Raw genomic sequence first — 15,459 nt, forward strand, 5'->3', positions numbered from 1 at the left:
CCATTCAGCACTCTCTGCCCAGTCTCTGTCCATGTGCATGTGTATACTGTCTGTCCAAGCAGAGCTTCCTGTTGAAGAGCTATTTAACCTGATGGACACGCCACACGCACCTGTCACACATCATCAATCACAAGAGAACCAGCTGATAAGCGAGAGTAACGTTTTGAAGAAATGATGGCTGAAAAAGCTTCATGAAAGAGTGTTTAACAGAGGTGGAAGATTAAAAAAACAACCAATACTTTTCCAGCCCCGCGCGAACTGTGCGGCTCGCTAATTATCACAGACAAAAGCAACAAATAGCTGATCTCTCTCTCACCATTATTTAAGGTCTTTGTGCTGGAAATTCCCATCTCTCCATGAGTGATTGACAGCCGAGAAGAATATCTGTATGGTGACACGGGAACAGCAGAGTGAATGGGAGGCAGAGAGGGCATTTGAAGTAGGTTGCTGTAGTGTCTATAATGACTGTCTAGTGTGTCCTGATGGACAGGCCGGTGGGCGTTTGAAGGAGATTATACCTGAGCACTCTGCTGTTTCATTGCTGCAGGCCTTAATAACGATGACTTAATGAAAGCAGTCGGTTCATGAATAGCAGCTTTTTATGTGCGGTATAAATTTGGACATGTTTGATCTTTTTTTTTCATGGTACCATGATTGTAAGTTAATAGCATGTGTTTTAGGCAGCTTTTATAATCACAATAATTGGAAAGGAAACATGGATGAACATTTTCTTATTTTGAAGTTACAGCATAATTACTTTATAGTGTTGATGAAAGAAGTTCAGGTTGCAAATGCAGTCACTCTTTTTAGCTTGTTCTCACTCTGAGGGTAACAAATGTTGTCACTTAACTGTTTTAATAGTAAGCATTTGAACCTTTGTATGTTAAAGTAAAAACTAGCTACAAAAGTGCTTTAGAGAAGTATCAATAAAAAACAAACACACACACACACACACACACACACACACACCCATCTCTGAACAGATGACTTTTAAGCTTTTTTTTTTTTAAGGTGTGAAGAGAGGGTGGTAAGCTGTTCTGTAGTTTTGGAGCCAAGTCACATGATTATTTTACTATTTCCTTAGAAAGATACAGTTTAAACATAGATTAGATATAAATGTAGGTGCTGAGAAGTCACACATTGGTTTCTGGACTCCAGCAGATTGTGCAACACACAGACGCGAAGAGCTGCCAGTTAGTACAGGTTAGTAAAATAACAGAATTTCGCTGATCAGAACCAAACATAGAGTTCCTGGATGGGCTTCTTCTGACTGCAAGTTGTAATATTTGAGAGTTTATGATACCTTCAAGCTTGCTTCATTTTGCAACAGGGCTGTAAACTGTACCCATGGGTTTCTTTGAACCCAGTATCTATGATATGGTTCAATTGAAATTTCAATTATTGAAGTTAAACATTTGGTAGATTTATGCAGCAAAGAGCATTTTTACTAAAAAGAGAAAACTAAATTAGTAGCCCCTACTGGTGCATCATCCTTTCTCTTTATCAATGAATGCTAGGGCTTCTAATACCAATTGGAGTTAAATCTGAATCACAACTTGGCTCATAAAGCAGTGTGAGAATAATGACACAAGGAATAACGCAATGAACCTAAATCCGCAGCTTCCCTAAATCTCATTAGTTTTCAGATCCAGAAGGCAGCTATTTTCTCTGGACCTGCTCTAAAAGCCTTCTGTCCAGTAACGTCTTATTGCCACAAGGCTGAGAGACACATTTGGCAACAAGATGTTGAGAAAAACTGGAAGGTTTATCAGTGTAAAACCCAGATATCTCCCTTAGAAGTTGGCAGAGACCAAAAACTGAGCGTAAATTTGACATTCATGCTTCACATCCAACATGTACTGCATGTTATTTATTATTGTTTTATTGAACAGATAGTGTTAGTTAATGTGGTTTTATCATAACTGACTGACATACAGAGACAGTACTTCCACTATAATAAAGTTTTTATGCAAACGTGGCAAAATCCATCCATCCGTCCGTCCGTCCGTCCGTCCATCCATTTTCTTCTGCTTATCCGCTCTTTCACAGCATGTCTCTGTCCTTTCTCAATCCACTCACCCCCAACCCGTTGTGGCAAATACCCGTCCATCCCTGAGATTGGTTCTGCTGGAAGTTTCTTCCTGTTAAAAGGAAGTTTTTTTCTTTCCACTGTCACCAAAGTACTTGCTCAGAGGGGCTCATCTGATTGCTGGGGTTTTCTTTCTTTTCTCTGTATTATTGTAAGTTCTTTACCTTACAATACAAAGCGTGATGAAGTAACTGTTGTGCGCTATATAAATAAAATTGAATTGAACTCATCCTTTGACTCACCCATTCTTACCCACCTATATCCATGCCTGTAAAACTCCAGCTGTGTTTCTCCATAAGTGCTCTCAGGAAATACAGTCCAGAGAATAGGAGCCATGCTAGTGCGTGGTAATTATGAGTAATTCAGAAGCATGGCATTTTATGTGCGGTTTAAGCAGGAACCTTGCAAATCCCAGAAAAAGAACCACATTATAGGCAATTATCGGAAAAAAGGGCTGTGCCAGTGAGCATGTATCCAAATGGTGTAGATGAATTGATATGTGGGTGTTACGACCGAGATCTCATTTGCTTCATGTGAGACAGGTGGAAGAAAATATAATGAGGAGAAGAAAAAAGACACAAGAGCAATAAAAGTGAGCAAGTAAACTCCCAAGATTATTTGAAATTATGAAAATAAACAGCTAACAGAGATCATTGCCAAAGTTTTACATGCAGCAGGTATATGTGTATTTAGGAAACTGGCAAAAGGGAGAGAAGTGAGTACACAGGGTACCTTGGTGGGAGTCCATCTCATCTACATGCCAAAACCTCCTGCTCCGTTTTGTACAAGACGATCTTCAGATCTCTACAATAAAAGCTCTGCCCTGGTTGCATTCTGCCCAAACTGTATTCAGGCTGCCATCTTCTCATACGACAGCCTTTTTTTGTCTAAGCAGATGTGATTCTGCCTCTTCCCATCAATGAGAATAATCCTATTTCCCTGAGACAAAAGGCTCATCTTTCATATCAATGCCAGTGGTAAATTAGTCTGCGGCTCAGCCATGGAAAATGGACATGATAGCCCATATTTATAGGTGAATTGGGTTATGTCGCTGGCAAACACAAATGGAAGAAAACCACTGGTATTCTCTCTGGAACATTCCCAGCAAATGAGAAGGCCGCAGACAAGCAGTGTATACATTAAACAGTGGATCAGTCAGGGAATATGGGTCTGGAACCCCTGGGACACGGTGCAAAATTGAAAAAGTCATGACATAAACAGCTGTATATTGAAACATCCCATAGTAGAGCAGCAGCAAATCACAATGACTGATTGCCTTCATCTTTTCCCTTCAACCCAAACATAGTGAATCTCCGGCTGTGTCCTTTAAACTTTTGGAAAAAAAAAAAAAGCATGGCTTCTTTCTGAGGGTGCTTGGCCTACTCACAAGCCAAGCTTTAAAGTCCCCCAGTAAATATTTGTTATGTGAAATATGAAACATAATTAGTCAAGAAAAATCATGTAAGAGATAAATATTCCTTTGTTGTATTAAGGTAAATGTGGCAACGGCTGGACTTTGCTACCATGTAGACATTGTTCCTTTAAATGAAGTGATAAGACAGGCTTGTTGCAGCACTTTAGATTGCGCTGTACACTTGAAATAACAGGCTTTATTTATCAAAGAGAGCACAAGGGATTGCTCAGAAAACCTGATATATTCACTGTATGTAGTGCTGCTGTAAAAGGAGACAGCTTTCAGTTACACAACAGTCAGTCAGAGAAAAACAACAATGACAAAACAAAATAAAACCACTGACGCAACTAAATTTCAGTAATTTTCCTCCATGATCGCTGCTAAGGTTGACTCACACCTGAAAGGCTTTTTAAACTGTGTCACTGAATTCATAGCCTCCTTTCCCAACAAAGGTCAGCCTTAAAATTGCTCCCCGAACAAATCAGCAGGGAGCCACATAATAACCATTCACATTACCATTTGTAAGTCTGTCTGTTTGTTTGTTTGCCTGTATCATCATGGCAAAAGCTGGTTCTGGAGACATCTACTTTGCAGGATCTGTTATTCATAAGTACCATATTAACATTTTGGGAAGAGATCAGAGGGATTGCAAAACAAATTTCAGTGGACCCAAAGTTATTTCTAGCTGGAAACAGTTGTAATACAAAAGAATTATAATGAATTAGCCTCAGTTTTTAAATGCCAAAAAGATAATCAAACTTTTAGAGAAAATTGCATAGCCCAAATGTAGTTCACCAGATGGCGTCAAATCTTGAAATCCTGAGGCAAAAACCTGCTAGAAATTCCAAACTCCTGCTTCAAACCTAAGGCAACCAAAAATTACATTTTGTTTATATAGCACCAGTTTATGGCAATAGTGTCCTCCTTTCTGCTGTAAGTTAAATTTCCTACAGTATAATGGAGAAAATGGCAATAGTAAAAGTAGGGAGAAAGAACTCCCTTCTGACAGGAAGAGGAGAGCTCTGGCAGCACTAAGCCCATCTGTTGTGGCTGGTTGGGTTCTGAGCAGAAGAGAAGACAAAAAAGGAGATTGAGAGACATCTCACCATTGAGAGACAAGGACAAAACTCAAACTGCTGGAGTAAGTAGACAGAAGAGGCATCTAAACACATCAGCAGTGAAAGGAAGTAAGTGTAGAAGAAACGCTCGGTGCACCCCCCAGCTGCCACAGCCAATGACAGCATAACTCAGAAATGGTTTAAGGTCAATACATCGAGCCCAAAGTATAATCTTTACCTAAAAGGAAAGAGTAACGTCTTACTTAAATAATGGAAATGTCTCCCAGACCTAAACTGGGAGCTGGTTCTGCAGGTGAAGGGCCTGAAAGTTAAAGGATCTAACTCCCATTCAACTTTTAGAAACACCAGGAACCACAAGTAAGCCTGCACTAGTGAAGTGCTCAATTAGGATATTTATGAGTGTACTATGAGTTTTTTAAGAAATGATAGGGCTTGATTATTCAACACTTTGGATGTGAGGACAAGAATTTTAAATTCAATTGTGGCTTTAACAAGGAGCCAATGAAGAGAAGCCAGTAAGGGAGAAATATGATTTTTCTTTCTGGTATTGAGTGCTCTGTTAGTACTCTTGCCACAGCATTTTGATGGCTTTCCGGGAGCTTTCAGAACAGCCTGATAATAATGAATTACAATTGTCCAGCCTAAAAGTAACAAGTGCATGCAATAGTTTTTCAGCATCTCTCAAAATTTAGCAATATTGCACAGATGAAAACAAGATCTCCTAGAAATCTGTTTAATATCCATGCAAGTTTCCCTACAGTGTTTCTGGAAGCCTGCACAATGCCAGGAGGAATATGTATTTGGTTAGACACCATGTTTCCATTTTTTATGACCAAATAAAATAAGCTTCACAAACATGTTTAACATAAATAAAAGAAAAATATGTATATATGAACCTAAAATATTGCACAGAAAATAAGGTACATAACTCTTCCTACCAGACTGACAATGACTCGCCTTTTGTACTACAGCTTTTGAGATAAATTGTTTCTGTCTATTTGTGCATGCATTCTTAGTTCTAAACTGCCTGCCTGATGGTGGGAGCTTGAACAAATGGTGTCCAGGGCCTATAGTGTTTATAAAGATTTTCTTAGCACTCCTCACACAGCAGGTGCTGTAGAGATCTTCTGCAGTACTAGAGATCTGCTTTCCAGATCTGTTTTGAATCCTACTCATTGTATTTCCCCTTTAACCTCTCATCCATCTGCCTCTTCCCTTCCCATCCCATGTGGATATGCTTTGAAGGAAACTGCAAAATGCCCAACAAAAACACGTACAGTTTTCATGACAGACTTTCTGCTGCTTTCTGCTAATTTATTCCATTATTTAATTATTTAATTCATCAAACCTTTTAGGTGGGAACTGGCGTAGAGCTCAAAAAGAGATGCAGAATATGAAAGATGAGACAAAAAAAATGGCCAGCAGAGAGGTAGACAGCAGTAGGGATAGGGCCTGGCTGTGAATACTGATGGGATGATCAGTTGTTTCGATTGCACTAGTCAGCTAGTCAGCATTGGCTTGGAAAAGAAAAAAGAAAAAAGGAGTGAGAGCTATGCTTTGGGGAGGATTACATCTGGCACAGTCTTGCACTATTTCCTCATCACGTTTTTTTGGTTTTTGTTTGTTTCTGGGGGAATTACTCAAGCCGTGGGGGAGTTGTCTGAGGGAAATACAGACATCAATCTCCCATAACATGTAGGAGAAATAATAACACATCAAAGTAGTGCTCTCAGCATGCTGTTGGGAATTAGTCAAGAACAGCGAGTTTCGATGGTCAAAATGCATGTCTTCATATTTCGAATGCATGGGAAACAGTTCAGCACCTTTTGTCTCTGTTTCATAAAACATGTCAGGATCTCTCCAGGCTTCTCCTGAGAAGTCGATTGAGCTCAGTGAGCGGATGTTTACATCGTGGCTATCATTCACTGTAATGCATCATTAACATCTTGACAGATAGGAAGATCTATGTCTTATGACTTAATGCCTTAATAAAACTGTGACTAAACATGTTCATTTCAATCAATATCTCAGCTGTCAAAATGGACTTTGAATTAGCAGGGGGTGAGCTGCTGCGTAACAGTTCTCAGTCCTCATCACTTAGCACCCTGCTGAGTTATGACTGGAGCTGAACTTCTACAATCTGTGTGTGTGTGTGTGTGTGTGTGGGTGTGTGTGTGTGTGTGTGTGCGCGTGTGTGTGTGTGTGGTGCCTCTTGCCCTCTCCACATGGAGTCTGTCCAGGGTTCCACAGTAGTCAGTTCTCACAAGATTTCACCCTTCCTGAGGGGATTAACGATAAACATCCAAGCTTATTCTGGAACTGCACACCCCCGCTCTACTGCCTCTTCTCTCATTTTCCTTTTAATTTTTTTTTTTTTTAATTTAATTTCATTTCTTCCTTCTTCTGTCCCAGTTTTGGATTTTTGTTTTACCCCACTATCCCTCTTTACATTCCCATCCATTTCTGTTTTCTCTGCTGCCCCCCCCCCCCTTAAAAAAACCCCCTCATCCTTCTTTTCTCCTTTCCTTTCCTTTTGTTCTTTTCTCTTCTATTCTCTTTTCTTCATTTTCATTATCTATTTCCCCCTTCCTGCACTCATTTATCCTTTTCCTGTCATTACTCATCCTCTCCATCTTCTCTTCTCCTCCTCCTTCTTCTCCCCCTCTTGTATCTGGTGACCTCTCCTCCCCTGTGACGATTTGACCAAGTGGGAACATGTAGCACAAAAATGAAAACAACAACTCAGACGATAGGTGGGGGGAGGGGGGGGGGGGGGGGGGGGGCAGGATAAGAGACAAAGCGCCAGAAACATTTTGGAGTCACTTCTCATCGTACATATAAATATACACGCACAAACAGCAGGTAGGTAGTTGGTGCTGTTTTTGGTGGGCAGGAAGGGAAATTCAATGTGAAGGACATTGTGAGTAATTTCAGAGACCTCCCAAAGGCTTTCCATCCATTCTCCCATCACAAGTGGATGATGAACATTCTGATGCAACACTGGGGAGATGCAAACAGAAACATCCATGAGCTGCACAATATTATTGCAGCATTTTAGCGCACTAAATCTGATGAAGTGAAAAAATAACAACAGGCAATAGTGGGTTACACAGGATAGCTCCAAAAAGATGATAATTAAGCTTTTTATTGATATTTGGAGCAGCTGTGATGAGAAAAAAGTGGGTATCCAAAAAGCAAATAAAATTGGGCATAAGAGGATGTGGAGGAATCTTCTTCAGGGATGGCGTGCGGTGATATTTGATTGAAAAAAAGATTGTGGTGTTTACTCGGAGGAAAGTCTGTCTGTCATAAAATAAACGGAACGAAGGACAGCAGCCAGGTCTCACTATTGTCAGCAACGGTACAATAGTGTGTTTTTATGAAGTCTTGATTGAGTTCATTGTGTTATTATGATGTGTGGGGAATGTTTTTGTTAGCGTGACTGAATGTGTTCCTATCTGTGTGGGTGCTAGCGTGCTTCATGACTGTGTCTCTGGTTCTGTTGTTCTTTAGATGCTCAACTAAATCATTTCATTTAGCTTGACTGCCTAAAAATAAAATATATTCTTTTAAGATAAACCCCTTTTTTATATTATTGCCACATTTCACTCACTATTAATGGATGCCAGTGCTACCCTGGCTTTAACCAGCGTGCTTCAAATAGTTTTTGGTTACTAACTTCAGTCTACAGAGTGCTTTTGGAATAATTTTATTAGACCTTCTACAAAAAATAAAATAAATAATAAAAAAAATAAATAAAAGCACTAAACTGACCAAAATTTGCAAATTCCAAGCCAAATGGTGACATCTGCTCTGCTACCACTTAAGACCTATTTGGGAACAATATAGGGTGGCTGGTTGCATTTGTTTTGTAGTGTGAAAAAACAACAGAAAGATCATCTGAATTTGCGCCCAAAGCACTTGTGCTCATTATACATGTGAAACAGCGCATTCCTAGTCTTTAGAAGCTTCACCCTCCCCATCCACGTCTTTCAGAGTTTGGGTCCTTTGCCGGGAATCCCCAAACCACCACAACTGTTGTACAGTAAATCTAATTTATTATAGCAATAAAACTGTACATTTTGTAAGCCATTTTGAAATACTTTTATGTTCTATTAAAGGATGTTTACAGAAGCAGGAGATCTGTCCACAGTTAAAGCCAGGACAAAGTGCTGATTTATGTAATGTGCCAACACATTACAAACACAAGCAAGTGAAATTGTCCCTGTCACCATACCTCCGTAACTGTCTGTCAGCCAGGAGGTTTAAACTTTAACATGAAGATTCAACTGACTGGTTTTCTAATGGGTTAATACTTCTAAACTCAAATAACACCTTAGAAACTGCTCCAAAAACATCCATTATGAAGTGGTGCATCACGTAATTTCATTTAAATGTGCACGATCTGCTGATAAAATGTCTAAAATTCTAGATTTGCGACAACACTACATTCACCCCATGATATGTGTCTATAATATGATTACAGCAAGAGAGAAGGCAGAGCTATGTGTTCTGATTTATTCACAGTTGGATCCGGCGTGAACATGCTGTGCCAATGGTTAGCAGTCCAAGCACGAAGAAAATGGAGTGTTTATTTTTATTAATGGCAGTAATTTGTTGGTTATGGCTACAGTGTTTTAGGTTACAAAAACACACAGTTTAGTGCGACCTAGACCCTGAGGTCTGGTCCGTATTTAGACATTATTACTGCCTGCACTGTGCTGTGAATCCACATTACATTCGCCCCTACCTATTTGCTGTCTCCTGGTTTTCTCCCAAAGATGAGTAAATATCTAATTTACAGAAATGGTTTCATCATATGATGCTTTGGCCTTTGCAATTTCCGCTTGCCACTTGATGCATTGTGTTCCATTCATCCCTCTGAATCTGTGATTATTCCTGGTTAGTGTTTGCTCCGGGCATTACAGCCCACCCTTTTCACTCAATCTCCTCAAAGTGTACAGAGGTGATACTAATAAAAATACTTGTTATGTAAAAAAGCTACAGCCACACAAATCACTCAGAAGCTTTGCGCCTAAATGGAAAAGTTGTTATGATGCACAAAGGCTGAGAGAGAAAAAAAGAGGGGACGAGTCCTCCCACAGCTTTTCACAGCTTGGTGCATCTTTAAATGAAATAAGCCATCTTTTTTATCAATTTGTGGCACTTTTAGCTATCACTGAGAAATGAAAAATGAAACAGAGAGCAAAAGAAGCAATAACAAGAATTTTCACAAGTTGAATTCCTGGAGGAGCAACAAAGCATTATTTCCTTTGAATACAGGTTTTGCTGAATAGCTTAAAGAATGCACACGGTTTGATAGGCTATATATTGTAGGCAGATGTTAGGTTTGTGAAGGTGGAATTTATTCCTTCCTACTCTACCTATTCTCTGTATTTCAAAGCAGACGACTAAACATTACTTGCACATTCAAAGGCGTTTTTCTTCTATGACTCACAAACACATGTCAGACGTTGTTGCTGTTTGTGTATATACTGCCTGAGAGCACTTTGTTTAAACAGCCACATTAGCAAAGAACACGTAGTTATAGGAGCTGTAGCCCTGCGGTGGTAAATTCATACCCAACAGGTGTCCAGTACAAACAGTCTCACACTAAGGTTTACCGAGCCACTACAGTTACTGGCAGCATCACTCATTTAATATGCCTCAGCGTGAAATTTGAAAGACGATATCGCAGGTTTGGTATCATGACATTGCACCTGTGTTTTCTTTGCATATTATTGCACACAGTATATATTTTGGTTCTCGTGTGCTCTTTCACACCTTATATGAACCTTTACCAATTTGTGTGTCAGTTATGGTGGAAAATAACATAAAATAAGCTGAAAATGCACAGACACGATCACAAAATGTGCATGGCTGGTATTTATATGAAGTCCATCTATCCACTTTCTTAACAGCTTGGACTGGAACCTGTCTCAGCTGTCACAGGGAACAAGGGGCGGTATAACTTGGATAGTGTACCAGTCTATTGTAGGGGTTTATTTGATAGCATATGCTTGAATTAAGGCTCTCACGATATCAGATTACCACTGCACAATTGCTTTATATCACTATAAAAAGAGAAAATACTACTACTTCTACTACTACTACTACTACTAATAATAATAATAATGCTATTCAAAGTTACCTTTAACATTAGGTCTTCTGATTTAATTGTTTGGGATCAGTGTTAAACCTTGAGACTCGTGATCTGCTGTAACTTTGAGTGTAAGCCAGAGGGTGTTGCACTAGTCTGTCACACACATTGGTTAATGAAGTCTTGCTGTAAAGCCTCATTGTTTTGATCACTGATGTCTTGGTGTTTTTAACCAGATGACCATGGGCTCGAACTAAACAAGAAACTGAGGGACAATTCATGTCCGCACCTACTTTCTAAGTGCCGTTGTCAAAACTGCTGGTGTTTCTGCTTGTTGTGTAACTCTCTGTGTTTGCAACCTGTAGATCGCAGCCAAGTGTTGAGCCCATAAAGTCCTCAAGAAAATGGTTACTGAAGATGTGCATCAAGGGAAGAGAAGGGGGATTTCCTATAGACTTATACACAGCTACATTTAGTTTGCAACAAGGTATTTTCTCCATGTTGGCTAGTAAAAAAAAAAGCAGGTCTAATGCACTTCTTTATTAGCTTCACTTTTCAGACTTGGAAGCTACATCTGTTATTTATGTATAGTCTCTAAGCAGCAGTAGTCACACATTGTGCTAGCAATTATCTACAAAGTTACAGCAAAATCTTTATTTTCCATTTTGATGGCAATTGGTATTACAATGTGTTGCAGTCAATTATTAATCTTCATCATGAGTTGAAATGGAATTTTTTTTTTTTCCAGTATTTTTTGTGTTATAATTGTGTGCCAAGCTTTTTGTGATACATCAAGAGTGAAAAGCAAAACAAAACACAAGCCCCCCCTAAACAGCCTCAGTTCTTTCTCCTGCCAGATGTATTTTAGGGAGTCAGACATCCTTCAAGGTGGCCCACTAAGTTGTATTTCCATGTTACAGGCAGGAGGACTGAGAAACGAGTACACGAAACAGAAAAATAAAGTAGCTACATCTGGATCTGGAGGATAAACAGATGCTGAATAGAATTAATAAAAACTAAAAATTACAACTTAATTAGAAAAAACTTCTGAAATAGATCAATTTCAGCTACTGGAACACCCATCTTTTGTTTTTTTGATTGCGAATGAATCTTTTTTTTGAGTCATTCTTTTTCTTGTTTTATAGATCCAGTGATGGCAGAATAACAATGGAAATGAACTGAGAACAGTGATTGTTTGCTGATGCTTGGCTGAGACACTCCAGATTTGCTTTTATGACTTACTGCTAACCGCACATCCATATTAGACTTTGGTCCGAAATGTACTATCTTTGTACAAACCAAAGCCATACAGGTGGAGGTGAGTAAATATACCACATAGACAATAAACCCAGCTGATATATTTGACTTGCACTAAATTGTATCAAAACTTTTTTAAGGTTGTTCAGTTCTGTTTAGATTTTTGTGTTAAAAACAGAAGGAAAAAAGAAAAAAAATCATGTGTTTGGTGAGAAGTTTAAAAAAACAAACAATATGCAAACAGGTTGATGTAAATTCTACAGTAACTTCCTGGCAGCCAGTTACTATAAAAATGCTCACATTAAATTTACAGTAAACACTTTTTAAAACAAAAAATTATTCTGCTGCTAAGTGGAATTTACGGCAATTGGTAATCTTTTTATTTACAGTGAAGTTACTGTAAATGTATAATTACATTAATTACATTTAATGTACTTATTTTATGTATTTTACTTATGTAATTTTTATTTTATTGTACTGCATTTTAATTTACACTTTTATGCTAATCACTGCTTGTATCCATCCATCCGTCTGATTCATTCTCTTCCACTTATTGAATTCAGAGATGCAGGGTCAGAGGGCGAGAGGCGGGGTACACCGACAGGTCATGAGCCTGTCACGTGGCCAACACAGACAATAACCATTCACCCTCACCCCCACCTGGGTGGTGGGAGGAAGGAGTACCTGGAGAGAACCCATGCAAACACGGAGAGAACATGCAACTCCACACAGAAAGGCGCCGGTCAGATGGTGGATTTGACCCCAGGACCTTCTTGGTGTGAGGCAACAGAGGATACCCAGAGGATAATAAAAAGTAAATGTAGGATCCATACATAATAATTGACATTTATTCTATAGTTTTGTGACTCTGCTTTGTTTGTCCACACTGAAATGTTTTACCATTTGGACACAATGGAAAATGTTGGGTAAAGGTTTTGTGGTTTAGTGAGGAATGGCTACTATTCCAAAGGGCAAGGAAAAGACTTTTTCCCATAATGTGTCAAATATTTGGTTAAAAAAAGGAGAAACCCCCCCACAAAAGTTCAAATGTCGAAGCAAAAAATTGAATTAAATCCTCATAAGGATCTTAGACTGCACCACTGCTATGAAACCCTTTTGGCTTTTTCCCATATTTCTTGTCTTTGTATGACCTGAGGGCCAACAAACATATTATAGCTGACAAACGCAATCTTTTCCATCATCATTTTTAACCCTCTATTCTATGGGACAGCTGACAGATTTTCATGTTAGCAGCTGCATGTCAATACCACAGCCTCTGTATAGAAGACTTTAAATGTCACAATAAAACCTCAGCTTTTTGTCAATATGAGAACATGCAGGAGATAATAGGGTTTCACCAAACAGATGCATGTGGCCTGTCATACCTTGAGAATGAAGTAAAGCTAATACTGAGACATTATGTGTGCTGTATGTGCCTCACAGCTGAAAGTGAAGCTGCTTCCATGCCACTGAGGAGACATTTAAAAAGGGCTAAATCTAATAAAACCTGAGCTGTGAAGACTCCTATTTGTCAGATGTGGAGTATTTCATTACCACAGGATGCTTTATCTCGGCATCACTCATATGCATGTGAACCAAACCTGCCAAAGGTCACGTGATCGGAGAAATGCAGATAAATGCTGAAAGAGAGCAAGAGGGAAAACCTTTTATTGGCACATCAAGTGGGTTTTTTGGAAACGACTTATTAAAAGATATATGTGAAGTCTACAATATTCCGCTCTGCAAGGTTTTATTGTATTTCAATAATGATATCTGAGACTGTCGGATAATTTGGAACAAATGAAAGCACTTTTTGACATAAAGAGAAATATGAAAAAGTGTGATGTCTCTCGTAATTATTTCTGATTTCACCTTTCACTTTAGTCATTCATCAGCAAGTCTAGATAAAACTGACTGACCTGTTTTGCATAAATATTAAAATGTTCTTCCATTGTAAAACTTGCTAGGAAATTATGACACCTCAGGGTTCACCTGAATTTGTCTCTCTTCTGCTCAGACAAGCCTTTGTTGTAATCCTCTCTCTGCTCCGCAGACCTGATAAATTCTGCGAGGCAGCCTCTTCCTTTGCCCATTGATTTTCTGCAGCAGCTTGTGGTCTAATTGCCCTTATCAAAATCATGACCTGCTAAATGATGGCCGCCTTTAATCGCCTGCACCCTTGCCAGCAGCTATCTGACATTTAGTACAATTAATTAATGCAAAGACAGCAGGGGGTTGGTAACTGGTCCATTTGGCTATGATGGTAGCTTTCTTTGCATAAGAAGGTTAGGCAAGGCTTCAGAATGGGGTTAAATTATTAGCTGATATCTTACTTTCAGAAATACTGGTCTCACACAGAGAAGATGCTTAATCAATATCGGCTGGTTTGAGTGGAGGATAAAGCAAAGAGTTGTATAGGAGTAATGGTAGAGGCTGAGAAATGATCTCCAACTGAGTGTTTCTCCAACCCCTCCAAATGTCATGTTTTAGAAGTAATTTATTTTATATAAAAATTGCCCAGCTGCTGACAGAAATATGAGGCACAATGGTAAGCAATAAAAATAAAAAGCCTTTAATCTTAAATTACAGATGCCCAAACTCATTAAATGAAGATGGAAGGAGGTAGAAAGAAATCCAACAAAATAATCAAGTTAAAAAAATGATAAAAGTATAAAATAGAAAAGGTAGAAATTTTGAAAACACAATAACAAGCTAGCAAAAACTGAGAGAAGAAACACACATGCCAGGAAGAAGTGATTATAAGGCACTGATATTAAAGAGGGTGGCAAAAAGTGAAAATACACAGGAAAACTAGTTTCAAAACAAAACTGGTAGTAACCAGAGGATAAAGTGAGTACAAATGATCTGGAACATATGGAAGCCCATTTCCACCACTAAAGAAAAAAAAGGATCCATAATTTCAAAATTTCGAGTTATTTTCTCAAAATTTCGATTTATTAATTTCGAGTTAGCGCTGTCAATCAGTAATCTACGCGAATGACGTCATTTCCTTGTTACCCAGAAGCTGAAGCCCTCAGGTACAAATGCTACAGCTAAGCTACCGGTATTACATCCAGTCATGAATGCACAGATTGCGGAGTATTTTCAGCATGGCTTCAAAAATGATGCAATCCTTGCTGAATCACATGGCCTTACTATCAGCAAACGTACTCGCGAAAGCCCCAAAGTGTTGCGATCCGGTACTTTACTCGAACATGATATGAACAATTTAATCTACCCGCTCTGCATATTATGTAGTTTCTACACTATATAGTTACACTTAACTTTAAAGCATGAGGCACTTGTGTTAAATACCAGCAAGATGCTTACATAAATCCAAGAGCTTGCCAATCCCTTTTTTTCAGTGTACTCTGCGCCATATGCTTCTGGGTAACAGGAAAGTGACCTCATTCATGTAGATTACTGATTGGCAGAGCTAACTCGAAATTTTGAGTTATGTTTCTCCAAATTTTAAGTTAATAAGTCGAAATTTCGAGTTATGGATACTTGTTTTTTGTTT

The 15,459-nt window shown here is 38.8% G+C and overlaps 1 long non-coding RNA gene across 1 annotated transcript; it reads left to right on the forward strand.

The window, feature by feature from the left end:
* The first annotated feature begins 7,370 nt into the window (after positions 1-7,370).
* LOC146385192 (uncharacterized) lies at positions 7,371-13,751 on the forward strand. The gene is made up of 3 exons (XR_014800455.1): positions 7,371-11,169; positions 11,828-12,000; positions 12,503-13,751. It is a non-coding gene; the product is annotated as an uncharacterized LOC146385192 (long non-coding RNA).
* The last annotated feature ends 1,708 nt before the right edge of the window (positions 13,752-15,459 follow it).

Source organism: Perissodus microlepis, chromosome 6 (genome assembly GCF_051167445.1).
Source record: "Perissodus microlepis isolate ML-2025 ecotype Zambia chromosome 6, ASM5116744v1, whole genome shotgun sequence".
NCBI classification, from domain to species: Eukaryota; Metazoa; Chordata; class Actinopteri; order Cichliformes; family Cichlidae; genus Perissodus; species Perissodus microlepis.